General features: G+C 43.6%; 24 non-coding genes across 24 annotated transcripts; all 24 read right to left on the bottom strand.

The window, feature by feature from the left end:
- Window positions 1-1,725: 1,725 nt before the first annotated feature.
- trnas-aga (transfer RNA serine (anticodon AGA)) lies at window positions 1,726-1,807 on the bottom strand. The gene has a single exon. It is a non-coding gene; the product is annotated as a tRNA-Ser (tRNA).
- Window positions 1,808-2,022: 215 nt separating this feature from the next.
- trnad-guc (transfer RNA aspartic acid (anticodon GUC)) lies at window positions 2,023-2,094 on the bottom strand. The gene has a single exon. It is a non-coding gene; the product is annotated as a tRNA-Asp (tRNA).
- A 1,580-nt stretch (window positions 2,095-3,674) lies between these two features.
- Window positions 3,675-3,756, bottom strand: trnas-aga (transfer RNA serine (anticodon AGA)). The gene has a single exon. It is a non-coding gene; the product is annotated as a tRNA-Ser (tRNA).
- A 215-nt stretch (window positions 3,757-3,971) lies between these two features.
- trnad-guc (transfer RNA aspartic acid (anticodon GUC)) lies at window positions 3,972-4,043 on the bottom strand. Its single transcript has one exon. It is a non-coding gene; the product is annotated as a tRNA-Asp (tRNA).
- A 1,580-nt stretch (window positions 4,044-5,623) lies between these two features.
- trnas-aga (transfer RNA serine (anticodon AGA)) lies at window positions 5,624-5,705 on the bottom strand. Its single transcript has one exon. It is a non-coding gene; the product is annotated as a tRNA-Ser (tRNA).
- A 215-nt stretch (window positions 5,706-5,920) lies between these two features.
- Window positions 5,921-5,992, bottom strand: trnad-guc (transfer RNA aspartic acid (anticodon GUC)). Its single transcript has one exon. It is a non-coding gene; the product is annotated as a tRNA-Asp (tRNA).
- A 1,580-nt stretch (window positions 5,993-7,572) lies between these two features.
- On the bottom strand, window positions 7,573-7,654 carry trnas-aga (transfer RNA serine (anticodon AGA)). The gene has a single exon. It is a non-coding gene; the product is annotated as a tRNA-Ser (tRNA).
- A 215-nt stretch (window positions 7,655-7,869) lies between these two features.
- trnad-guc (transfer RNA aspartic acid (anticodon GUC)) lies at window positions 7,870-7,941 on the bottom strand. The gene has a single exon. It is a non-coding gene; the product is annotated as a tRNA-Asp (tRNA).
- Window positions 7,942-9,522: 1,581 nt separating this feature from the next.
- On the bottom strand, window positions 9,523-9,604 carry trnas-aga (transfer RNA serine (anticodon AGA)). Its single transcript has one exon. It is a non-coding gene; the product is annotated as a tRNA-Ser (tRNA).
- Window positions 9,605-9,820: 216 nt separating this feature from the next.
- trnad-guc (transfer RNA aspartic acid (anticodon GUC)) lies at window positions 9,821-9,892 on the bottom strand. The gene has a single exon. It is a non-coding gene; the product is annotated as a tRNA-Asp (tRNA).
- Window positions 9,893-11,472: 1,580 nt separating this feature from the next.
- Window positions 11,473-11,554, bottom strand: trnas-aga (transfer RNA serine (anticodon AGA)). Its single transcript has one exon. It is a non-coding gene; the product is annotated as a tRNA-Ser (tRNA).
- A 216-nt stretch (window positions 11,555-11,770) lies between these two features.
- Window positions 11,771-11,842, bottom strand: trnad-guc (transfer RNA aspartic acid (anticodon GUC)). Its single transcript has one exon. It is a non-coding gene; the product is annotated as a tRNA-Asp (tRNA).
- Window positions 11,843-13,422: 1,580 nt separating this feature from the next.
- On the bottom strand, window positions 13,423-13,504 carry trnas-aga (transfer RNA serine (anticodon AGA)). The gene has a single exon. It is a non-coding gene; the product is annotated as a tRNA-Ser (tRNA).
- Window positions 13,505-13,719: 215 nt separating this feature from the next.
- trnad-guc (transfer RNA aspartic acid (anticodon GUC)) lies at window positions 13,720-13,791 on the bottom strand. Its single transcript has one exon. It is a non-coding gene; the product is annotated as a tRNA-Asp (tRNA).
- Window positions 13,792-15,372: 1,581 nt separating this feature from the next.
- trnas-aga (transfer RNA serine (anticodon AGA)) lies at window positions 15,373-15,454 on the bottom strand. The gene has a single exon. It is a non-coding gene; the product is annotated as a tRNA-Ser (tRNA).
- A 216-nt stretch (window positions 15,455-15,670) lies between these two features.
- Window positions 15,671-15,742, bottom strand: trnad-guc (transfer RNA aspartic acid (anticodon GUC)). The gene has a single exon. It is a non-coding gene; the product is annotated as a tRNA-Asp (tRNA).
- A 1,581-nt stretch (window positions 15,743-17,323) lies between these two features.
- Window positions 17,324-17,405, bottom strand: trnas-aga (transfer RNA serine (anticodon AGA)). The gene has a single exon. It is a non-coding gene; the product is annotated as a tRNA-Ser (tRNA).
- Window positions 17,406-17,620: 215 nt separating this feature from the next.
- trnad-guc (transfer RNA aspartic acid (anticodon GUC)) lies at window positions 17,621-17,692 on the bottom strand. Its single transcript has one exon. It is a non-coding gene; the product is annotated as a tRNA-Asp (tRNA).
- Window positions 17,693-19,273: 1,581 nt separating this feature from the next.
- trnas-aga (transfer RNA serine (anticodon AGA)) lies at window positions 19,274-19,355 on the bottom strand. The gene has a single exon. It is a non-coding gene; the product is annotated as a tRNA-Ser (tRNA).
- Window positions 19,356-19,570: 215 nt separating this feature from the next.
- On the bottom strand, window positions 19,571-19,642 carry trnad-guc (transfer RNA aspartic acid (anticodon GUC)). The gene has a single exon. It is a non-coding gene; the product is annotated as a tRNA-Asp (tRNA).
- Window positions 19,643-21,223: 1,581 nt separating this feature from the next.
- On the bottom strand, window positions 21,224-21,305 carry trnas-aga (transfer RNA serine (anticodon AGA)). Its single transcript has one exon. It is a non-coding gene; the product is annotated as a tRNA-Ser (tRNA).
- A 215-nt stretch (window positions 21,306-21,520) lies between these two features.
- trnad-guc (transfer RNA aspartic acid (anticodon GUC)) lies at window positions 21,521-21,592 on the bottom strand. The gene has a single exon. It is a non-coding gene; the product is annotated as a tRNA-Asp (tRNA).
- A 1,581-nt stretch (window positions 21,593-23,173) lies between these two features.
- On the bottom strand, window positions 23,174-23,255 carry trnas-aga (transfer RNA serine (anticodon AGA)). The gene has a single exon. It is a non-coding gene; the product is annotated as a tRNA-Ser (tRNA).
- A 1,869-nt stretch (window positions 23,256-25,124) lies between these two features.
- Window positions 25,125-25,206, bottom strand: trnas-aga (transfer RNA serine (anticodon AGA)). Its single transcript has one exon. It is a non-coding gene; the product is annotated as a tRNA-Ser (tRNA).
- Between the last annotated feature and the right edge of the window lie 1,670 nt (window positions 25,207-26,876).

Genomic DNA, 26,876 nt, shown 5'->3' on the forward strand with positions numbered 1-26,876 from the left:
GATTTCGCTCTGGAATTTTTAATATGTATCTACCAAGAAACAGAAGTAAAAATCAACATTTTGAAACATCTGCCTCCCCGTCGGGGAATTGAACCCCGGTCTCCCACGTGACAGGCGGGGATACGCACCAATACACTAACGAGGAACTGACGGATAGCTGCTCTGTCGGAGCAGGAATCGAGCTGTGAACAGAACTGGACACCATAAGAAGTCGACAGACAGATTGAGAGACAGATGCAAACCGACAAACAGGGAGAGACAGACACCGAGATAGAGACAACGAGAGACAGAAAGTGTGAGACTGAGAAGGAGAGGCAGATTGGGTGAGAAAAAGACTCAAACACATACAGAGACAGAGATTTGTGTGTTTGATCTATTAAGAGAGAAAGGGAAAGAGTGAGAGAAAGACAATGATAAAGACAGTGACAAGGAGAGAGACAGATAGAGAGAAAGAGATAGAGACTAAAACAGAAAATGATGGAAATACTTCTCAGGTTAGAGGCAGGGACTAACAGAGACAGGCAAAGAAATGGACAGACCGAAATGATGGGAAAGAGAGAGCCAGTCAGACAAAGAATCTGAGAGAATCCCATTGGAACAGACGTGGGCACCGTGAGAAAGAGACAGATTGAGAGACTGAGACAAACGGAGAAACAGGGACAGACAGAGTGAGTCAGACTGAGAGAGACAAAGACTCAGACATACAAACACATACACAGCTCTGTGTAGAGAGAGAGAGAGGCAGAGACCGAGCGACACAGATACATTTCACAATTTCATTTCATTATCGGTTCAGAGTGACACATAGTTACAGAAAATTGTTGATTCAACCGATGAAAATCGGACATCACTGATCAGAATGGGAGGAAATCTGTGTTAAAATAAATAGAAACCAGGAGTGGGGAAGAACCCACGGTGGAAAACCCTTTGAAGTTTAAGGCCAACGACATAACCACTCGGTTATCCTGGCCCTGTGAGAGCTTGGATTCTGTCTCTGTGACAAACTGGGCTTCAACACCAACCCCACATACAAACACATGCACATAGTCTTTTAGTGAGCATTTACGAACATTTTGAGGAATATTGACACGGGGGCAACTCTCCTACTCTGTTTCGAGTAATGCTCTGGGACCTTCATATCCACCCGAGGGTGCAGACGGAGCTTCAATTTAACATTTCATCCGAAAGTCAACAGCTTCAACATTGCAAAATTCCCCAAGTGCTGCACTTGAGTGTTAGCCAAGATGATATGCTCAAGTCCAAGGAGTGCGACTTGAAGACACAAACTCCTGATTCAGTCGAGAATGCTGCCACTGAACCAAAGCCGATACAAAAGTTCACAACCGTATTATTTTCCCCAAGTCTTTTTTATAAGTTCCAGGACATACCAAATTCATGGTGATGATTTCCACAGACAGTTGCACATACACAGAGACAAAAATAGAGATAGACAGACACAGAGACACAGATAACCAAAAATTTACACGCACCAACGGGCATGCACAGCTGCCTTAGACATCTCGAGGGATAGACAGGCTGAATCACTGTCGCAACTATGACTGATTGTTGCGATTTTTTAATCGGATGTATCGTGAATATTGCAGATTAATAAAAATGAGAACAAATGTCAGTGTTGAAAGGTGTGGGACGTTATTCCAATTATCACATGATCAGTTTGGTAGCGAACTGGTTAAATTGTGAAATGGAATAAAAAATGCTGAGAATCGTAGTCGGCAGGATTCGAACCTGCGCGGGAAAATCCCAATGGATTTCTAGTCCATCGCCTTAACCACTCGGCCACGACTACTGTGTCGCTGGCTTTTTAAACGTTACTCAGAAAAAATCAGTCATCCATCTCTGTGCAGCAGACGGCCAAAGAATCCTGAAAAAGTCTCCGTTTGCTAAAAATCTGGAAGAGGCAAACTCCTCCACATGTATTTTCACAGTTCGATTTCGCTCTGGAATTTTTAATATGTATCTACCAAGAAACATAAGTAAAAATCAACATTTTGAAACATCTGCCTCCCGGTCGGGGAATTGAACCCCGGTCTCCCGCGTGACAGGCGGGGATACTTACCACTATACTAACGAGGAACTGACGGGTAGCTGCTCTGTCGGAGCAGGAATCGAGCTGTGAACAGAACTGGACACCATGAGAAGTCGACAGACAGATTGAGAGACAGATGCAAACCGACAAACAGGGAGAGACAGACACCGAGATAGAGACAACGAGAGACAGAAAGTGTGAGACTGAGAAGGAGAGGCAGATTGGGTGAGAAAAAGACTCAAACACATACAGAGACAGAGATTTGTGTGTTTGATCTATTAAGAGAGAAAGGGAAAGAGTGAGAGAAAGACAATGATAAAGACAGTGACAAGGAGAGAGACAGATAGAGAGAAAGAGATAGAGACTAAAACAGAAAATGATGGAAATACTTCTCAGGTTAGAGGCAGGGACTAACAGAGACAGGCAAAGAAATGGACAGACCGAAATGATGGGAAAGAGAGAGCCAGTCAGACAAAGAATCTGAGAGAATCCCATTGGAACAGACGTGGGCACCGTGAGAAAGAGACAGATTGAGAGACTGAGACAAACGGAGAAACAGGGACAGACAGAGTGAGTCAGACTGAGAGAGACAAAGACTCAGACATACAAACACATACACAGCTCTGTGTAGAGAGAGAGAGAGGCAGAGACCGAGCGACACAGATACATTTCACAATTTCATTTCATTATCGGTTCAGAGTGACACATAGTTACAGAAAATTGTTGATTCAACCGATGAAAATCGGACATCACTGATCAGAATGGGAGGAAATCTGTGTTAAAATAAATAGAAACCAGGAGTGGGGAAGAACCCACGGTGGAAAACCCTTTGAAGTTTAAGGCCAACGACATAACCACTCGGTTATCCTGGCCCTGTGAGAGCTTGGATTCTGTCTCTGTGACAAACTGGGCTTCAACACCAACCCCACATACAAACACATGCACATAGTCTTTTAGTGAGCATTTACGAACATTTTGAGGAATATTGACACGGGGGCAACTCTCCTACTCTGTTTCGAGTAATGCTCTGGGACCTTCATATCCACCCGAGGGTGCAGACGGAGCTTCAATTTAACATTTCATCCGAAAGTCAACAGCTTCAACATTGCAAAATTCCCCAAGTGCTGCACTTGAGTGTTAGCCAAGATGATATGCTCAAGTCCAAGGAGTGCGACTTGAAGACACAAACTCCTGATTCAGTCGAGAATGCTGCCACTGAACCAAAGCCGATACAAAAGTTCACAACCGTATTATTTTCCCCAAGTCTTTTTTATAAGTTCCAGGACATACCAAATTCATGGTGATGATTTCCACAGACAGTTGCACATACACAGAGACAAAAATAGAGATAGACAGACACAGAGACACAGATAACCAAAAATTTACACGCACCAACGGGCATGCACAGCTGCCTTAGACATCTCGAGGGATAGACAGGCTGAATCACTGTCGCAACTATGACTGATTGTTGCGATTTTTTAATCGGATGTATCGTGAATATTGCAGATTAATAAAAATGAGAACAAATGTCAGTGTTGAAAGGTGTGGGACGTTATTCCAATTATCACATGATCAGTTTGGTAGCGAACTGGTTAAATTGTGAAATGGAATAAAAAATGCTGAGAATCGTAGTCGGCAGGATTCGAACCTGCGCGGGAAAATCCCAATGGATTTCTAGTCCATCGCCTTAACCACTCGGCCACGACTACTGTGTCGCTGGCTTTTTAAACGTTACTCAGAAAAAATCAGTCATCCATCTCTGTGCAGCAGACGGCCAAAGAATCCTGAAAAAGTCTCCGTTTGCTAAAAATCTGGAAGAGGCAAACTCCTCCACATGTATTTTCACAGTTCGATTTCGCTCTGGAATTTTTAATATGTATCTACCAAGAAACATAAGTAAAAATCAACATTTTGAAACATCTGCCTCCCGGTCGGGGAATTGAACCCCGGTCTCCCGCGTGACAGGCGGGGATACTTACCACTATACTAACGAGGAACTGACGGGTAGCTGCTCTGTCGGAGCAGGAATCGAGCTGTGAACAGAACTGGACACCATGAGAAGTCGACAGACAGATTGAGAGACAGATGCAAACCGACAAACAGGGAGAGACAGACACCGAGATAGAGACAACGAGAGACAGAAAGTGTGAGACTGAGAAGGAGAGGCAGATTGGGTGAGAAAAAGACTCAAACACATACAGAGACAGAGATTTGTGTGTTTGATCTATTAAGAGAGAAAGGGAAAGAGTGAGAGAAAGACAATGATAAAGACAGTGACAAGGAGAGAGACAGATAGAGAGAAAGAGATAGAGACTAAAACAGAAAATGATGGAAATACTTCTCAGGTTAGAGGCAGGGACTAACAGAGACAGGCAAAGAAATGGACAGACCGAAATGATGGGAAAGAGAGAGCCAGTCAGACAAAGAATCTGAGAGAATCCCATTGGAACAGACGTGGGCACCGTGAGAAAGAGACAGATTGAGAGACTGAGACAAACGGAGAAACAGGGACAGACAGAGTGAGTCAGACTGAGAGAGACAAAGACTCAGACATACAAACACATACACAGCTCTGTGTAGAGAGAGAGAGAGGCAGAGACCGAGCGACACAGATACATTTCACAATTTCATTTCATTATCGGTTCAGAGTGACACATAGTTACAGAAAATTGTTGATTCAACCGATGAAAATCGGACATCACTGATCAGAATGGGAGGAAATCTGTGTTAAAATAAATAGAAACCAGGAGTGGGGAAGAACCCACGGTGGAAAACCCTTTGAAGTTTAAGGCCAACGACATAACCACTCGGTTATCCTGGCCCTGTGAGAGCTTGGATTCTGTCTCTGTGACAAACTGGGCTTCAACACCAACCCCACATACAAACACATGCACATAGTCTTTTAGTGAGCATTTACGAACATTTTGAGGAATATTGACACGGGGGCAACTCTCCTACTCTGTTTCGAGTAATGCTCTGGGACCTTCATATCCACCCGAGGGTGCAGACGGAGCTTCAATTTAACATTTCATCCGAAAGTCAACAGCTTCAACATTGCAAAATTCCCCAAGTGCTGCACTTGAGTGTTAGCCAAGATGATATGCTCAAGTCCAAGGAGTGCGACTTGAAGACACAAACTCCTGATTCAGTCGAGAATGCTGCCACTGAACCAAAGCCGATACAAAAGTTCACAACCGTATTATTTTCCCCAAGTCTTTTTTATAAGTTCCAGGACATACCAAATTCATGGTGATGATTTCCACAGACAGTTGCACATACACAGAGACAAAAATAGAGATAGACAGACACAGAGACACAGATAACCAAAAATTTACACGCACCAACGGGCATGCACAGCTGCCTTAGACATCTCGAGGGATAGACAGGCTGAATCACTGTCGCAACTATGACTGATTGTTGCGATTTTTTAATCGGATGTATCGTGAATATTGCAGATTAATAAAAATGAGAACAAATGTCAGTGTTGAAAGGTGTGGGACGTTATTCCAATTATCACATGATCAGTTTGGTAGCGAACTGGTTAAATTGTGAAATGGAATAAAAAATGCTGAGAATCGTAGTCGGCAGGATTCGAACCTGCGCGGGAAAATCCCAATGGATTTCTAGTCCATCGCCTTAACCACTCGGCCACGACTACTGTGTCGCTGGCTTTTTAAACGTTACTCAGAAAAAATCAGTCATCCATCTCTGTGCAGCAGACGGCCAAAGAATCCTGAAAAAGTCTCCGTTTGCTAAAAATCTGGAAGAGGCAAACTCCTCCACATGTATTTTCACAGTTCGATTTCGCTCTGGAATTTTTAATATGTATCTACCAAGAAACATAAGTAAAAATCAACATTTTGAAACATCTGCCTCCCGGTCGGGGAATTGAACCCCGGTCTCCCGCGTGACAGGCGGGGATACTTACCACTATACTAACGAGGAACTGACGGGTAGCTGCTCTGTCGGAGCAGGAATCGAGCTGTGAACAGAACTGGACACCATGAGAAGTCGACAGACAGATTGAGAGACAGATGCAAACCGACAAACAGGGAGAGACAGACACCGAGATAGAGACAACGAGAGACAGAAAGTGTGAGACTGAGAAGGAGAGGCAGATTGGGTGAGAAAAAGACTCAAACACATACAGAGACAGAGATTTGTGTGTTTGATCTATTAAGAGAGAAAGGGAAAGAGTGAGAGAAAGACAATGATAAAGACAGTGACAAGGAGAGAGACAGATAGAGAGAAAGAGATAGAGACTAAAACAGAAAATGATGGAAATACTTCTCAGGTTAGAGGCAGGGACTAACAGAGACAGGCAAAGAAATGGACAGACCGAAATGATGGGAAAGAGAGAGCCAGTCAGACAAAGAATCTGAGAGAATCCCATTGGAACAGACGTGGGCACCGTGAGAAAGAGACAGATTGAGAGACTGAGACAAACGGAGAAACAGGGACAGACAGAGTGAGTCAGACTGAGAGAGACAAAGACTCAGACATACAAACACATACACAGCTCTGTGTAGAGAGAGAGAGAGGCAGAGACCGAGCGACACAGATACATTTCACAATTTCATTTCATTATCGGTTCAGAGTGACACATAGTTACAGAAAATTGTTGATTCAACCGATGAAAATCGGACATCACTGATCAGAATGGGAGGAAATCTGTGTTAAAATAAATAGAAACCAGGAGTGGGGAAGAACCCACGGTGGAAAACCCTTTGAAGTTTAAGGCCAACGACATAACCACTCGGTTATCCTGGCCCTGTGAGAGCTTGGATTCTGTCTCTGTGACAAACTGGGCTTCAACACCAACCCCACATACAAACACATGCACATAGTCTTTTAGTGAGCATTTACGAACATTTTGAGGAATATTGACACGGGGGCAACTCTCCTACTCTGTTTCGAGTAATGCTCTGGGACCTTCATATCCACCCGAGGGTGCAGACGGAGCTTCAATTTAACATTTCATCCGAAAGTCAACAGCTTCAACATTGCAAAATTCCCCAAGTGCTGCACTTGAGTGTTAGCCAAGATGATATGCTCAAGTCCAAGGAGTGCGACTTGAAGACACAAACTCCTGATTCAGTCGAGAATGCTGCCACTGAACCAAAGCCGATACAAAAGTTCACAACCGTATTATTTTCCCCAAGTCTTTTTTATAAGTTCCAGGACATACCAAATTCATGGTGATGATTTCCACAGACAGTTGCACATACACAGAGACAAAAATAGAGATAGACAGACACAGAGACACAGATAACCAAAAATTTACGCGCACCAACGGGCATGCACAGCTGCCTTAGACATCTCGAGGGATAGACAGGCTGAATCACTGTCGCAACTATGACTGATTGTTGCGATTTTTTAATCGGATGTATCGTGAATATTGCAGATTAATAAAAATGAGAACAAATGTCAGTGTTGAAAGGTGTGGGACGTTATTCCAATTATCACATGATCAGTTTGGTAGCGAACTGGTTAAATTGTGAAATGGAATGAAAAATGCTGAGAATCGTAGTCGGCAGGATTCGAACCTGCGCGGGAAAATCCCAATGGATTTCTAGTCCATCGCCTTAACCACTCGGCCACGACTACTGTGTCGCTGGCTTTTTAAACGTTACTCAGAAAAAATCAGTCATCCATCTCTGTGCAGCAGACGGCCAAAGAATCCTGAAAAAGTCTCCGTTTGCTAAAAATCTGGAAGAGGCAAACTCCTCCACATGTATTTTCACAGTTCGATTTCGCTCTGGAATTTTTAATATGTATCTACCAAGAAACATAAGTAAAAATCAACATTTTGAAACATCTGCCTCCCCGTCGGGGAATTGAACCCCGGTCTCCCGCGTGACAGGCGGGGATACTTACCACTATACTAACGAGGAACTGACGGATAGCTGCTCTGTCGGAGCAGGAATCGAGCTGTGAACAGAACTGGACACCATGAGAAGTCGACAGACACATTGAGAGACAGATACAAACCGACAAACAGGGAGAGACAGACACCGAGATAGAGACAACGAGAGACAGAAAGTGTGAGACTGAGAAGGAGAGGCAGATTGGGTGAGAAAAAGACTCAAACACATACAGAGACAGAGATTTGTGTGTTTGATCTATTAAGAGAGAAAGGGAAAGAGTGAGAGAAAGACAATGATAAAGACAGTGACAAGGAGAGAGACAGATAGAGAGAAAGAGATAGAGACTAAAACAGAAAATGATGGAAATACTTCTCAGGTTAGAGGCAGGGACTAACAGAGACAGGCAAAGAAATGGACAGACCGAAATGATGGGAAAGAGAGAGCCAGTCAGACAAAGAATCTGAGAGAATCCCATTGGAACAGACGTGGGCACCGTGAGAAAGAGACAGATTGAGAGACTGAGACAAACGGAGAAACAGGGACAGACAGAGTGAGTCAGACTGAGAGAGACAAAGACTCAGACATACAAACACATACACATCTCTGTGTAGAGAGAGAGAGAGGCAGAGACCGAGCGACACAGATACATTTCACAATGTCATTTCATTATCGGTTCAGAGTGACACATAGTTACAGAAAATTGTTGATTCAACCGATGAAAATCGGACATCACTAATCAGAATGGGAGGAAATCTGTGTTAAAATAAATAGAAACCAGGAGTGGGGAAGAACCCACGGTGGAAAACCCTTTGAAGTTTAAGGCCAACGACATAACCACTCGGTTATCCTGGCCCTGTGAGAGCTTGGATTCTGTCTCTGTGACAAACTGGGCTTCAACACCAACCCCACATACAAACACATGCACATAGTCTTTTAGTGAGCATTTACGAACATTTTGAGGAATATTGACACGGGGGCAACTCTCCTACTCTGTTTCGAGTAATGCTCTGGGACCTTTCATATCCACCCGAGGGTGCAGACGGAGCTTCAATTTAACATTTCATCCGAAAGTCAACAGCTTCAACATTGCAAAATTCCCCAAGTGCTGCACTTGAGTGTTAGCCAAGATGATATGCTCAAGTCCAAGGAGTGCGACTTGAAGACACAAACTCCTGATTCAGTCGAGAATGCTGCCACTGAACCAAAGCCGATACAAAAGTTCACAACCGTATTATTTTCCCCAAGTCTTTTTTATAAGTTCCAGGACATACCAAATTCATGGTGATGATTTCCACAGACAGTTGCACATACACAGAGACAAAAATAGAGATAGACAGACACAGAGACACAGATAACCAAAAATTTACACGCACCAATGGGCATGCACAGCTGCCTTAGACATCTCGAGGGATAGAGAGGCTGAATCACTGTCGCAACTATGACTGATTGTTGCGATTTTTTAATCGGATGTATCGTGAATATTGCAGATTAATAAAAATGAGAACAAATGTCAGTGTTGAAAGGTGTGGGACGTTATTCCAATTATCACATGATCAGTTTGGTAGCAAACTGGTTAAATTGTGAAATGGAATGAAAAATGCTGAGAATCGTAGTCGGCAGGATTCGAACCTGCGCGGTAAAATCCCAATGGATTTCTAGTCCATCGCCTTAACCACTCGGCCACGACTACTGTGTCGCTGGCTTTTTAAACGTTACTCAGAAAAAACTCAGTCATCCATCTCTGTGCAGCAGACGGCCAAAGAATCCTGAAAGAGTCTCCGTTTGCAAAAAATCTGGAAGAGGCAAACTCCTCCACATGTATTTTCACAGTTCGATTTCGCTCTGGAATTTTTAATTTGTATCTTCCAAGAAACAGAAGTAAAAATCAACATTTTGAAACATCTGCCTCCCCGTCGGGGAATTGAACCCCGGTCTCCCGCGTGACAGGCGGGGATACTTACCACTATACTAACGAGGAACTGACGGATAGCTGCTCTGTCGGAGCAGGAATCGAGCTGTGAACAGAACTGGACACCATGAGAAGTCGACAGACAGATTGAGAGACAGATGCAAACCGACAAACAGGGAGAGACAGACACCGAGATAGAGACAACGAGAGACAGAAAGTGTGAGACTGGGAAGGAGAGGCAGATTGGGTGAGAAAAAGACTCAAACACATACAGAGACAGAGATTTGTGTGTTTGATCTATTAAGAGAGAAAGGGAAAGAGTGAGAGAAAGACAATGATAAAGACAGTGACAAGGAGAGAGACAGATAGAGAGAAAGAGATAGAGACTAAAACAGAAAATGATGGAAATACTTCTCAGGTTAGAGGCAGGGACTAACAGAGACAGGCAAAGAAATGGACAGACCGAAATGATGGGAAAGAGAGAGCCAGTCAGACAAAGAATCTGAGAGAATCCCATTGGAACAGACGTAGGCACCGTGAGAAAGAGACAGATTGAGAGACTGAGACAAACGGAGAAACAGGGACAGACAGAGTGAGTCAGACTGAGAGAGACAAAGACTCAGACATACAAACACATACACAGCTCTGTGTAGAGAGAGAGAGAGGCAGAGACCGAGCGACACAGATACATTTCACAATTTCATTTCATTATCGGTTCAGAGTGACACATAGTTACAGAAAATTGTTGATTCAACCGATGAAAATCGGACATCACTGATCAGAATGGGAGGAAATCTGTGTTAAAATAAATAGAAACCAGGAGTGGGGAAGAACCCACGGTGGAAAACCCTTTGAAGTTTAAGGCCAACGACATAACCACTCGGTTATCCTGGCCCTGTGAGAGCTTGGATTCTGTCTCTGTGACAAACTGGGCTTCAACACCAACCCCACATACAAACACATGCACATAGTCTTTTAGTGAGCATTTACGAACATTTTGAGGAATATTGACACGGGGGCAACTCTCCTACTCTGTTTCGAGTAATGCTCTGGGACCTTCATATCCACCCGAGGGTGCAGACGGAGCTTCAATTTAACATTTCATCCGAAAGTCAACAGCTTCAACATTGCAAAATTCCCCAAGTGCTGCACTTGAGTGTTAGCCAAGATGATATGCTCAAGTCCAAGGAGTGCGACTTGAAGACACAAACTCCTGATTCAGTCGAGAATGCTGCCACTGAACCAAAGCCGATACAAAAGTTCACAACCGTATTATTTTCCCCAAGTCTTTTTTATAAGTTCCAGGACATACCAAATTCATGGTGATGATTTCCACAGACAGTTGCACATACACAGAGACAAAAATAGAGATAGACAGACACAGAGACACAGATAACCAAAAATTTACACGCACCAATGGGCATGCACAGCTGCCTTAGACATCTCGAGGGATAGAGAGGCTGAATCACTGTCGCAACTATGACTGATTGTTGCGATTTTTTAATCGGATGTATCGTGAATATTGCAGATTAATAAAAATGAGAACAAATGTCAGTGTTGAAAGGTGTGGGACGTTATTCCAATTATCACATGATCAGTTTGGTAGCAAACTGGTTAAATTGTGAAATGGAATGAAAAATGCTGAGAATCGTAGTCGGCAGGATTCGAACCTGCGCGGTAAAATCCCAATGGATTTCTAGTCCATCGCCTTAACCACTCGGCCACGACTACTGTGTCGCTGGCTTTTTAAACGTTACTCAGAAAAAACTCAGTCATCCATCTCTGTGCAGCAGACGGCCAAAGAATCCTGAAAGAGTCTCCGTTTGCAAAAAATCTGGAAGAGGCAAACTCCTCCACATGTATTTTCACAGTTCGATTTCGCTCTGGAATTTTTAATTTGTATCTTCCAAGAAACAGAAGTAAAAATCAACATTTTGAAACATCTGCCTCCCCGTCGGGGAATTGAACCCCGGTCTCCCGCGTGACAGGCGGGGATACTTACCACTATACTAACGAGGAACTGACGGATAACTGCTCTGTCGGAGCAGGAATCGAGCTGTGAACAGAACTGGACACCATGAGAAGTCGACAGACAGATTGAGAGACAGATGCAAACCGACAAACAGGGAGAGACAGACACCGAGATAGAGACAACGAGAGACAGAAAGTGTGAGACTGGGAAGGAGAGGCAGATTGGGTGAGAAAAAGACTCAAACACATACAGAGACAGAGATTTGTGTGTTTGATCTATTAAGAGAGAAAGGGAAAGAGTGAGAGAAAGACAATGATAAAGACAGTGACAAGGAGAGAGACAGATAGAGAGAAAGAGATAGAGACTAAAACAGAAAATGATGGAAATACTTCTCAGGTTAGAGGCAGGGACTAACAGAGACAGGCAAAGAAATGGACAGACCGAAATGATGGGAAAGAGAGAGCCAGTCAGACAAAGAATCTGAGAGAATCCCATTGGAACAGACGTAGGCACCGTGAGAAAGAGACAGATTGAGAGACTGAGACAAACGGAGAAACAGGGACAGACAGAGTGAGTCAGACTGAGAGAGACAAAGACTCAGACATACAAACACATACACAGCTCTGTGTAGAGAGAGAGAGAGGCAGAGACCGAGCGACACAGATACATTTCACAATTTCATTTCATTATCGGTTCAGAGTGACACATAGTTACAGAAAATTGTTGATTCAACCGATGAAAATCGGACATCACTGATCAGAATGGGAGGAAATCTGTGTTAAAATAAATAGAAACCAGGAGTGGGGAAGAACCCACGGTGGAAAACCCTTTGAAGTTTAAGGCCAACGACATAACCACTCGGTTATCCTGGCCCTGTGAGAGCTTGGATTCTGTCTCTGTGACAAACTGGGCTTCAACACCAACCCCACATACAAACACATGCACATAGTCTTTTAGTGAGCATTTACGAACATTTTGAGGAATATTGACACGGGGGCAACTCTCCTACTCTGTTTCGAGTAATGCTCTGGGACCTTCATATCCACCCGAGGGTGCAGACGGAGCTTCAATTTAACATTTCATCCGAAAGTCAACAGCTTCAACATTGCAAAATTCCCCAAGTGCTGCACTTGAGTGTTAGCCAAGATGATATGCTCAAGTCCAAGGAGTGCGACTTGAAGACACAAACTCCTGATTCAGTCGAGAATGCTGCCACTGAACCAAAGCCGATACAAAAGTTCACAACCGTATTATTTTCCCCAAGTCTTTTTTATAAGTTCCAGGACATACCAAATTCATGGTGATGATTTCCACAGACAGTTGCACATACACAGAGACAAAAATAGAGATAGACAGACACAGAGACACAGATAACCAAAAATTTACACGCACCAACGGGCATGCACAGCTGCCTTAGACCTCTCGAGGGTTGGACAGGCTGAATCACTGTCGCAACTATGACTGATTGTTGCGATTTTTTAATCGGATGTATCGTGAATATTGCAGATTAATAAAAATGAGAACAAATGTCAGTGTTGAAAGGTGTGGGACGTTATTCCAATTATCACATGATCAGTTTGGTAGCGAACTGGTTAAATTGTGAAATGGAATGAAAAATGCTGAGAATCGTAGTCGGCAGGATTCGAACCTGCGCGGGAAAATCCCAATGGATTTCTAGTCCATCGCCTAAACCACTCGGCCACGACTACTGTGTCGCTGGCTTTTTAAACGTTACTCAGAAAAAATCAGTCATCCATCTCTGTGCAGCAGACGGCCAAAGAATCCTGAAAAAGTCTCCGTTTGCTAAAAATCTGGAAGAGGCAAACTCCTCCACATGTATTTTCACAGTTCGATTTCGCTCTGGAATTTTTAATATGTATCTACCAAGAAACATTAGTAAAAATCAACATTTTGAAACATCTGCCTCCCCGTCGGGGAATTGAACCCCGGTCTCCCGCGTGACAGGCGGGGATACTTACCACTATACTAACGAGGAACTGACGGATAGCTGCTCTGTCGGAGCAGGAATCGAGCTGTGAACAGAACTGGACACCATGAGAAGTCGACAGACACATTGAGAGACAGATACAAACCGACAAACAGGGAGAGACAGACACCGAGATAGAGACAACGAGAGACAGAAAGTGTGAGACTGAGAAGGAGAGGCAGATTGGGTGAGAAAAAGACTCAAACACATACAGAGACAGAGATTTGTGTGTTTGATCTATTAAGAGAGAAAGGGAAAGAGTGAGAGAAAGACAATGATAAAGACAGTGACAAGGAGAGAGACAGATAGAGAGAAAGAGATAGAGACTAAAACAGAAAATGATGGAAATACTTCTCAGGTTAGAGGCAGGGACTAACAGAGACAGGCAAAGAAATGGACAGACCGAAATGATGGGAAAGAGAGAGCCAGTCAGACAAAGAATCTGAGAGAATCCCATTGGAACAGACGTGGGCACCGTGAGAAAGAGACAGATTGAGAGACTGAGACAAACGGAGAAACAGGGACAGACAGAGTGAGTCAGACTGAGAGAGACAAAGACTCAGACATACAAACACATACACAGCTCTGTGTAGAGAGAGAGAGAGGCAGAGACCGAGCGACACAGATACATTTCACAATGTCATTTCATTATCGGTTCAGAGTGACACATAGTTACAGAAAATTGTTGATTCAACCGATGAAAATCGGACATCACTAATCAGAATGGGAGGAAATCTGTGTTAAAATAAATAGAAACCAGGAGTGGGGAAGAACCCACGGTGGAAAACCCTTTGAAGTTTAAGGCCAACGACATAACCACTCGGTTATCCTGGCCCTGTGAGAGCTTGGATTCTGTCTCTGTGACAAACTGGGCTTCAACACCAACCCCACATACAAACACATGCACATAGTCTTTTAGTGAGCATTTACGAACATTTTGAGGAATATTGACACGGGGGCAACTCTCCTACTCTGTTTCGAGTAATGCTCTGGGACCTTTCATATCCACCCGAGGGTGCAGACGGAGCTTCAATTTAACATTTCATCCGAAAGTCAACAGCTTCAACATTGCAAAATTCCCCAAGTGCTGCACTTGAGTGTTAGCCAAGATGATATGCTCAAGTCCAAGGAGTGCGACTTGAAGACACAAACTCCTGATTCAGTCGAGAATGCTGCCACTGAACCAAAGCCGATACAAAAGTTCACAACCGTATTATTTTCCCCAAGTCTTTTTTATAAGTTCCAGGACATACCAAATTCATGGTGATGATTTCCACAGACAGTTGCACATACACAGAGACAAAAATAGAGATAGACAGACACAGAGACACAGATAACCAAAAATTTACACGCACCAATGGGCATGCACAGCTGCCTTAGACATCTCGAGGGATAGAGAGGCTGAATCACTGTCGCAACTATGACTGATTGTTGCGATTTTTTAATCGGATGTATCGTGAATATTGCAGATTAATAAAAATGAGAACAAATGTCAGTGTTGAAAGGTGTGGGACGTTATTCCAATTATCACATGATCAGTTTGGTAGCGAACTGGTTAAATTGTGAAATGGAATGAAAAATGCTGAGAATCGTAGTCGGCAGGATTCGAACCTGCGCGGGAAAATCCCAATGGATTTCTAGTCCATCGCCTTAACCACTCGGCCACGACTACTGTGTCGCTGGCTTTTTAAACGTTACTCAGAAAAAACTCAGTCATCCATCTCTGTGCAGCAGACGGCCAAAGAATCCTGAAAGAGTCTCCGTTTGCAAAAAATCTGGAAGAGGCAAACTCCTCCACATGTATTTTCACAGTTCGATTTCGCTCTGGAATTTTTAATTTGTATCTTCCAAGAAACAGAAGTAAAAAACAACATTTTGAAACATCTGCCTCCCCGTCGGGGAATTGAACCCCGGTCTCCCGCGTGACAGGCGGGGATACTTACCACTATACTAACGAGGAACTGACGGATAGCTGCTCTGTCGGAGCAGGAATCGAGCTGTGAACAGAACTGGACACCATGAGAAGTCGACAGACAGATTGAGAGACAGATGCAAACTGACAAACAGGGAGAGACAGACACCGAGATAGAGACAACGAGAGACAGAAAGTGTGAGACTGAGAAGGAGAGGCAGATTGGGTGAGAAAAAGACTCAAACACATACAGAGACAGAGATTTGTGTGTTTGATCTATTAAGAGAGAAAGGGAAAGAGTGAGAGAAAGACAATGATAAAGACAGTGACAAGGAGAGAGACAGATAGAGAGAAAGAGATAGAGACTAAAACAGAAAATGATGGAAATACTTCTCAGGTTAGAGGCAGGGACTAACAGAGACAGGCAAAGAAATGGACAGACCGAAATGATGGGAAAGAGAGAGCCAGTCAGACAAAGAATCTGAGAGAATCCCATTGGAACAGACGTAGGCACCGTGAGAAAGAGACAGATTGAGAGACTGAGACAAACGGAGAAACAGGGACAGACAGAGTGAGTCAGACTGAGAGAGACAAAGACTCAGACATACAAACACATACACAGCTCTGTGTAGAGAGAGAGAGAGGCAGAGACCGAGCGACACAGATACATTTCACAATTTCATTTCATTATCGGTTCAGAGTGACACATAGTTACAGAAAATTGTTGATTCAACCGATGAAAATCGGACATCACTGATCAGAATGGGAGGAAATCTGTGTTAAAATAAATAGAAACCAGGAGTGGGGAAGAACCCACGGTGGAAAATCCTTTGAAGTTTAAGGCCAACAACATAACCACTCGGTTATCCTGGCCCTGTGAGAGCTTGGATTCTGTCTCTGTGACAAACTGGGCTTCAACACCAACCCCACATACAAACACATGCACATAGTCTTTTAGTGAGCATTTACGAACATTTTGAGGAATATTGACACGGGGGCAACTCTCCTACTCTGTTTCGAGTAATGCTCTGGGACCTTTCATATCCACCCGAGGGTGCAGACGGAGCTTCAATTTAACATTTCATCCGAAAGTCAACAGCTTCAACATTGCAAAATTCCCCAAGTGCTGCACTTGAGTGTTAGCCAAGATGATATGCTCAAGTCCAAGGAGTGCGACTTGAAGACACAAACTCCTGATTCAGTCGAGAATGCTGCCACTGAACCAAAGCCGATACAAAAGTTCACAACCGTATTATTTTCCCCAAGTCTTTTTTATAAGTTCCAGGACATACCAAATTCATGGTGATGATTTCCACAGACAGTTGCACATACACAGAGACAAAAATAGAGATAGACAGACACAGAGACACAGATAACCAAAAATTTACACGCACCAACGGGCATGCACAGCTGCCTTAGACATCTCGAGGGATAGACAGGCTGAATCACTGTCGCAACTATGACTGATTGTTGCGATTTTTTAATCGGATGTATCGTGAATATTGCAGATTAATAAAAATGAGAACAAATGTCAGTGTTGAAAGGTGTGGGACGTTATTCCAATTATCACATGATCAGTTTGGTAGCGAACTGGTTAAATTGTGAAATGGAATGAAAAATGCTGAGAATCGTAGTCGGCAGGATTCGAACCTGCGCGGGAAAATCGCAATGGATTTCTAGTCCATCGCCTTAACCACTCGGCCACGACTACTGTGTCGCTGGCTTTTTAAACGTTACTCAGAAAAAATCAGTCATCCATCTCTGTGCAGCAGACGGCCAAAGAATCCTGAAAAAGTCTCCGTTTGCTAAAAATCTGGAAGAGGCAAACTCCTCCACATGTATTTTCACAGTTCGATTTCGCTCTGGAATTTTTAATATGTATCTACCAAGAAACATAAGTAAAAATCAACATTTTGAAACATCTGCCTCCCCGTCGGGGAATTGAACCCCGGTCTCCCGCGTGACAGGCGGGGATACTTACCACTATACTAACGAGGAACTGACGGATAGCTGCTCTGTCGGAGCAGGAATCGAGCTGTGAACAGAACTGGACACCATGAGAAGTCGACAGACACATTGAGAGACAGATACAAACCGACAAACAGGGAGAGACAGACACCGAGATAGAGACAACGAGAGACAGAAAGTGTGAGACTGAGAAGGAGAGGCAGATTGGGTGAGAAAAAGACTCAAACACATACAGAGACAGAGATTTGTGTGTTTGATCTATTAAGAGAGAAAGGGAAAGAGTGAGAGAAAGACAATGATAAAGACAGTGACAAGGAGAGAGACAGATAGAGAGAAAGAGATAGAGACTAAAACAGAAAATGATGGAAATACTTCTCAGGTTAGAGGCAGGGACTAACAGAGACAGGCAAAGAAATGGACAGACCGAAATGATGGGAAAGAGAGAGCCAGTCAGACAAAGAATCTGAGAGAATCCCATTGGAACAGACGTGGGCACCGTGAGAAAGAGACAGATTGAGAGACTGAGACAAACGGAGAAACAGGGACAGACAGAGTGAGTCAGACTGAGAGAGACAAAGACTCAGACATACAAACACATACACAGCTCTGTGTAGAGAGAGAGAGAGGCAGAGACCGAGCGACACAGATACATTTCACAATGTCATTTCATTATCGGTTCAGAGTGACACATAGTTACAGAAAATTGTTGATTCAACCGATGAAAATCGGACATCACTAATCAGAATGGGAGGAAATCTGTGTTAAAATAAATAGAAACCAGGAGTGGGGAAGAACCCACGGTGGAAAACCCTTTGAAGTTTAAGGCCAAGGACATAACCACTCGGTTATCCTGGCCCTGTGAGAGCTTGGATTCTGTCTCTGTGACAAACTGGGCTTCAACACCAACCCCACATACAAACACATGCACATAGTCTTTTAGTGAGCATTTACGAACATTTTGAGGAATATTGACACGGGGGCAACTCTCCTACTCTGTTTCGAGTAATGCTCTGGGACCTTTCATATCCACCCGAGGGTGCAGACGGAGCTTCAATTTAACATTTCATCCGAAAGTCAACAGCTTCAACATTGCAAAATTCCCCAAGTGCTGCACTTGAGTGTTAGCCAAGATGATATGCTCAAGTCCAAGGAGTGCGACTTGAAGACACAAACTCCTGATTCAGTCGAGAATGCTGCCACTGAACCAAAGCCGATACAAAAGTTCACAACCGTATTATTTTCCCCAAGTCTTTTTTATAAGTTCCAGGACATACCAAATTCATGGTGATGATTTCCACAGACAGTTGCACATACACAGAGACAAAAATAGAGATAGACAGACACAGAGACACAGATAACCAAAAATTTACACGCACCAACGGGCATGCACAGCTGCCTTAGACATCTCGAGGGATAGACAGGCTGAATCACTGTCGCAACTATGACTGATTGTTGCGATTTTTTAATCGGATGTATCGTGAATATTGCAGATTAATAAAAATGAGAACAAATGTCAGTGTTGAAAGGTGTGGGACGTTATTCCAATTATCACATGATCAGTTTGGTAGCGAACTGGTTAAATTGTGAAATGGAATGAAAAATGCTGAGAATCGTAGTCGGCAGGATTCGAACCTGCGCGGGAAAATCGCAATGGATTTCTAGTCCATCGCCTTAACCACTCGGCCACGACTACTGTGTCGCTGGCTTTTTAAACGTTACTCAGAAAAAATCAGTCATCCATCTCTGTGCAGCAGACGGCCAAAGAATCCTGAAAAAGTCTCCGTTTGCTAAAAATCTGGAAGAGGCAAACTCCTCCACATGTATTTTCACAGTTCGATTTCGCTCTGGAATTTTTAATATGTATCTACCAAGAAACATAAGTAAAAATCAACATTTTGAAACATCTGCCTCCCCGTCGGGGAATTGAACCCCGGTCTCCCGCGTGACAGGCGGGGATACTTACCACTATACTAACGAGGAACTGACGGATAGCTGCTCTGTCGGAGCAGGAATCGAGCTGTGAACAGAACTGGACACCATGAGAAGTCGACAGACACATTGAGAGACAGATACAAACCGACAAACAGGGAGAGACAGACACCGAGATAGAGACAACGAGAGACAGAAAGTGTGAGACTGAGAAGGAGAGGCAGATTGGGTGAGAAAAAGACTCAAACACATACAGAGACAGAGATTTGTGTGTTTGATCTATTAAGAGAGAAAGGGAAAGAGTGAGAGAAAGACAATGATAAAGACAGTGACAAGGAGAGAGACAGATAGAGAGAAAGAGATAGAGACTAAAACAGAAAATGATGGAAATACTTCTCAGGTTAGAGGCAGGGACTAACAGAGACAGGCAAAGAAATGGACAGACCGAAATGATGGGAAAGAGAGAGCCAGTCAGACAAAGAATCTGAGAGAATCCCATTGGAACAGACGTGGGCACCGTGAGAAAGAGACAGATTGAGAGACTGAGACAAACGGAGAAACAGGGACAGACAGAGTGAGTCAGACTGAGAGAGACAAAGACTCAGACATACAAACACATACACAGCTCTGTGTAGAGAGAGAGAGAGGCAGAGACCGAGCGACACAGATACATTTCACAATGTCATTTCATTATCGGTTCAGAGTGACACATAGTTACAGAAAATTGTTGATTCAACCGATGAAAATCGGACATCACTAATCAGAATGGGAGGAAATCTGTGTTAAAATAAATAGAAACCAGGAGTGGGGAAGAACCCACGGTGGAAAACCCTTTGAAGTTTAAGGCCAACGACATAACCACTCGGTTATCCTGGCCCTGTGAGAGCTTGGATTCTGTCTCTGTGACAAACTGGGCTTCAACACCAACCCCACATACAAACACATGCACATAGTCTTTTAGTGAGCATTTACGAACATTTTGAGGAATATTGACACGGGGGCAACTCTCCTACTCTGTTTCGAGTAATGCTCTGGGACCTTTCATATCCACCCGAGGGTGCAGACGGAGCTTCAATTTAACATTTCATCCGAAAGTCAACAGCTTCAACATTGCAAAATTCCCCAAGTGCTGCACTTGAGTGTTAGCCAAGATGATATGCTCAAGTCCAAGGAGTGCGACTTGAAGACACAAACTCCTGATTCAGTCGAGAATGCTGCCACTGAACCAAAGCCGATACAAAAGTTCACAACCGTATTATTTTCCCCAAGTCTTTTTTATAAGTTCCAGGACATACCAAATTCATGGTGATGATTTCCACAGACAGTTGCACATACACAGAGACAAAAATAGAGATAGACAGACACAGAGACACAGATAACCAAAAATTTACACGCACCAATGGGCATGCACAGCTGCCTTAGACATCTCGAGGGATAGAGAGGCTGAATCACTGTCGCAACTATGACTGATTGTTGCGATTTTTTAATCGGATGTATCGTGAATATTGCAGATTAATAAAAATGAGAACAAATGTCAGTGTTGAAAGGTGTGGGACGTTATTCCAATTATCACATGATCAGTTTGGTAGCGAACTGGTTAAATTGTGAAATGGAATAAAAAATGCTGAGAATCGTAGTCGGCAGGATTCGAACCTGCGCGGGAAAATCCCAATGGATTTCTAGTCCATCGCCTTAACCACTCGGCCACGACTACTGTGTCGCTGGCTTTTTAAAAGTTACTCAGAAAAAATCAGTCATCCATCTCTGTGCAGCAGACGGCCAAAGAATCCTGAAAAAGTCTCCGTTTGCTAAAAATCTGGAAGAGGCAAACTCCTCCACATGTATTTTCACAGTTCGATTTCGCTCTGGAATTTTTAATATGTATCTACCAAGAAACATAAGTAAAAATCAACATTTTGAAACATCTGCCTCCCCGTCGGGGAATTGAACCCCGGTCTCCCGCGTGACAGGCGGGGATACTTACCACTATACTAACGAGGAACTGACGGATAGCTGCTCTGTCGGAGCAGGAATCGAGCTGTGAACAGAACTGGACACCATGAGAAGTCGACAGACACATTGAGAGACAGATACAAACCGACAAACAGGGAGAGACAGACACCGAGATAGAGACAACGAGAGACAGAAAGTGTGAGACTGAGAAGGAGAGGCAGATTGGGTGAGAAAAAGACTCAAACACATACAGAGACAGAGATTTGTGTGTTTGATCTATTAAGAGAGAAAGGGAAAGAGTGAGAGAAAGACAATGATAAAGACAGTGACAAGGAGAGAGACAGATAGAGAGAAAGAGATAGAGACTAAAACAGAAAATGATGGAAATACTTCTCAGGTTAGAGGCAGGGACTAACAGAGACAGGCAAAGAAATGGACAGACCGAAATGATGGGAAAGAGAGAGCCAGTCAGACAAAGAATCTGAGAGAATCCCATTGGAACAGACGTGGGCACCGTGAGAAAGAGACAGATTGAGAGACTGAGACAAACGGAGAAACAGGGACAGACAGAGTGAGTCAGACTGAGAGAGACAAAGACTCAGACATACAAACACATACACAGCTCTGTGTAGAGAGAGAGAGAGGCAGAGACCGAGCGACACAGATACATTTCACAATGTCATTTCATTATCGGTTCAGAGTGACACATAGTTACAGAAAATTGTTGATTCAACCGATGAAAATCGGACATCACTAATCAGAATGGGAGGAAATCTGTGTTAAAATAAATAGAAACCAGGAGTGGGGAAAAACCCACGGTGGAAAACCCTTTGAAGTTTAAGGCCAACGACATAACCACTCGGTTATCCTGGCCCTGTGAGAGCTTGGATTCTGTCTCTGTGACAAACTGGGCTTCAACACCAACCCCACATACAAACACATGCACACAGTCTTTTAGTGAGCATTTACGAACATTTTGAGGAATATTGACACGGGGGCAACTCTCCTACTCTGTTTCGAGTAATGCTCTGGGACCTTTCATATCCACCCGAGGGTGCAGACGGAGCTTCAATTTAACATTTCATCCGAAAGTCAACAGCTTCAACATTGCAAAATTCCCCAAGTGCTGCACTTGAGTGTTAGCCAAGATGATATGCTCAAGTCCAAGGAGTGCGACTTGAAGACACAAACTCCTGATTCAGTCGAGAATGCTGCCACTGAACCAAAGCCGATACAAAAGTTCACAACCGTATTATTTTCCCCAAGTCTTTTTTATAAGTTCCAGGACATCCCAAATTCATGGTGATGATTTCCACAGACAGTTGCACATACACAGAGACAAAAATAGAGATAGACAGACACAGAGACACAGATAACCAAAAATTTACACGCACCAATGGGCATGCACAGCTGCCTTAGACATCTCGAGGGATAGAGAGGCTGAATCACTGTCGCAACTATGACTGATTGTTGCGATTTTTTAATCGGATGTATCGTGAATATTGCAGATTAATAAAAATGAGAACAAATGTCAGTGTTGAAAGGTGTGGGACGTTATTCCAATTATCACATGATCAGTTTGGTAGCGAACTGGTTAAATTGTGAAATGGAATAAAAAATGCTGAGAATCGTAGTCGGCAGGATTCGAACCTGCGCGGGAAAATCCCAATGGATTTCTAGTCCATCGCCTTAACCACTCGGCCACGACTACTGTGTCGCTGGCTTTTTAAACGTTACTCAGAAAAAACTCAGTCATCCATCTCTGTGCAGCAGACGGCCAAAGAATCCTGAAAAAGTCTCCGTTTGCAAAAAATCTGGAAGAGGCAAACTCCTCCACATGTATTTTCACAGTTCGATTTCGCTCTGGAATTTTTAATTTGTATCTTCCAAGAAACAGAAGTAAAAATCAACATTTTGAAACATCTGCCTCCCCGTTAGGGAATTGAACCCCGGTCTCCCGCGTGACAGGCGGGGATACTTACCACTATACTAACGAGGAACTGACGGATAGCTGCTCTGTCGGAGCAGGAATCGAGCTGTGAACAGAACTGGACACCATGAGAAGTCGACAGACAGATTGAGAGACAGATGCAAACCGACAAACAGGGAGAGACAGACACCGAGATAGAGACAACGAGAGACAGAAAGTGTGAGACTGAGAAGGAGAGGCAGATTGGGTGAGAAAAAGACTCAAACACATACAGAGACAGAGATTTGTGTGTTTGATCTATTAAGAGAGAAAGGGAAAGAGTGAGAGAAAGACAATGATAAAGACAGTGACAAGGAGAGAGACAGATAGAGAGAAAGAGATAGAGACTAAAACAGAAAATGATGGAAACACTTCTCAGGTTAGAGGCAGGGACTAACAGAGACAGGCAAAGAAATGGACAGACCGAAATGATGGGAAAGAGAGAGCCAGTCAGACAAAGAATCTGAGAGAATACCATTGGAACAGACGTGGGCACCGTGAGAAAGAGACAGATTGAGAGACTGAGACAAACGGAGAAACAGGGACAGACAGAGTGAGTCAGACTGAGAGAGACAAAGACTCAGACATACAAACACATACACAGCTCTGTGGAGAGAGAGAGAGAGGCAGAGACCGAGCGACACAGATACATTTCACAATTTCATTTCATTATCAGTTCAGAGTGACACATAGTTACAGAAAATTGTTGATTCAACCGATGAAAATCGGACATCACTGATCAGAATGGGAGGAAATCTGTGTTAAAATAAATAGAAACCAGGAGTGGGGAAGAACCCACGGTGGAAAACCCTTTGAAGTTTAAGGCCAACGACATAACCACTCGGTTATCCTGGCCCTGTGAGAGCTTGGATTCTGTCTCTGTGACAAACTGGGCTTCAACACCAACCCCACATACAAACACATGCACATAGTCTTTTAGTGAGCATTTACGAACATTTTGAGGAATATTGACACGGGGGCAACTCTCCTACTCTGTTTCGAGTAATGCTCTGGGACCTTTCATATCCACCCGAGGGTGCAGACGGAGCTTAAATTTAACATTTCATCCGAAAGTCAACAGCTTCAACATTGCAAAATTCCCCAAGTGCTGCACTTGAGTGTTAGCCAAGATGATATGCTCAAGTCCAAGGAGTGCGACTTGAAGACACAAACTCCTGATTCAGTCGAGAATGCTGCCACTGAACCAAAGCCGATACAAAAGTTCACAACCGTATTATTTTCCCCAAGTCTTTTTTATAAGTTCCAGGACATACCAAATTCATGGTGATGATTTCCACAGACAGTTGCACATACACAGAGACAAAAATAGAGATAGACAGACACAGAGACACAGATAACCAAAAATTTACACGCACCAACGGGCATGCACAGCTGCCTTAGACGTCTCGAGGGATAGACAGGCTGAATCACTGTCGCAACTATGACTGATTGTTGCGATTTTTTAATCGGATGTATCGTGAATATTGCAGATTAATAAAAATGAGAACAAATGTCAGTGTTGAAAGCTGTGGGACGTTATTCCAATTATCACATGATCAGTTTGGTAGCGAACTGGTTAAATTGTGAAATGGAATGAAAAAGGCTGAGAATCGTAGTCGGCAGGATTCGAACCTGCGCGGGAAAATCCCAATGGATTTCTAGTCCATCGCCTTAACCACTCGGCCACGACTACTGTGTCGCTGGCTTTTTAAACGTTACTCAGAAAAAACTCAGTCATCCATCTCTGTGCAGCAGACGGCCAAAGAATCCTGAAAAAGTCTCCGTTTGCAAAAAATCTGGAAGAGGCAAACTCCTCCACATGTATTTTCACAGTTCGATTTCGCTCTGGAATTTTTAATATGTATCTACCAAGAAACAGAAGTAAAAATCAACATTTTGAAACATCTGCCTCCCTGTCGGGGAATTGAACCCCGGTCTCCCGCGTGACAGGCAGGGATACTTACCACTATACTAATGAGGAACTGAATGATAGCTGCTCTGTCGGGGCAGGAATCGAGCTGTGAACAGAACTGGACACCATGAGAAGTCGACAGACACATTGAGAGACAGATACAAACCGACAAACAGGGAGAGACAGACACCGAGATAGAGACAACGAGAGACAGAAAGTGTGAGACTGAGAAGGAGAGGCAGATTGGGTGAGAAAAAGACTCAAACACATACAGAGACAGAGATTTGTGTGTTTGATCTATTAAGAGAGAAAGGGAAAGAGTGAGAGAAAGACAATGATAAAGACAGTGACAAGGAGAGAGACAGATAGAGAGAAAGAGATAGAGACTAAAACAGAAAATGATGGAAATACTTCTCAGGTTAGAGGCAGGGACTAACAGAGACAGGCAAAGAAATGGACAGACCGAAATGATGGGAAAGAGAGAGCCAGTCAGACAAAGAATCTGAGAGAATCCCATTGGAACAGACGTGGGCACCGTGAGAAAGAGACAGATTGAGAGACTGAGACAAACGGAGAAACAGGGACAGACAGAGTGAGTCAGACTGAGAGAGACAAAGACTCAGACATACAAACACATACACAGCTCTGTGGAGAGAGAGAGAGAGGCAGAGACCGAGCGACACAGATACATTTCACAATTTCATTTCATTATCGGTTCAGAGTGACACATAGTTACAGAAAATTGTTGATTCAACCGATGAAAATCGGACATCACTGATCAGAATGGGAGGAAATCTGTGTTAAAATAAATAGAAACCAGGAGTTGGGAAGAACCCACGGTGGAAAACCCTTTGAAGTTTAAGGCCAACGACATAACCACTCGGTTATCCTGGCCCTGTGAGAGCTTGGATTCTGTCTCTGTGACAAACTGGGCTTCAACACCAACCCCACATACAAACACATGCACATAGTCTTTTAGTGAGCATTTACGAACATTTTGAGGAATATTGACACGGGGGCAACTCTCCTACTCTGTTTCGAGTAATGCTCTTGGACCTTCATATCCACCCGAGGGTGCAGACGGAGCTTCAATTTAACATTTCATCCGAAAGTCAACAGCTTCAACATTGCAAAATTCCCCAAGTGCTGCACTTGAGTGTTAGCCAAGATGATATGCTCAAGTCCAAGGAGTGCGACTTGAAGACACAAACTCCTGATTCAGTCGAGAATGCTGCCACTGAACCAAAGCCGATACAAAAGTTCACAACCGTATTATTTTCCCCAAGTCTTTTTTATAAGTTCCAGGACATACCAAATTCATGGTGATGATTTCCACAGACAGTTGCACATACACAGAGACAAAAATAGAGATAGACAGACACAGAGACACAGATAACCAAAAATTTACACGCACCAACGGGCATGCACAGCTGCCTTAGACATCTCGAGGG

Source organism: Pristiophorus japonicus, chromosome 23 (assembly GCF_044704955.1).
Source record: "Pristiophorus japonicus isolate sPriJap1 chromosome 23, sPriJap1.hap1, whole genome shotgun sequence".
In the NCBI taxonomy this organism is placed as follows: domain Eukaryota; kingdom Metazoa; phylum Chordata; class Chondrichthyes; family Pristiophoridae; genus Pristiophorus; species Pristiophorus japonicus.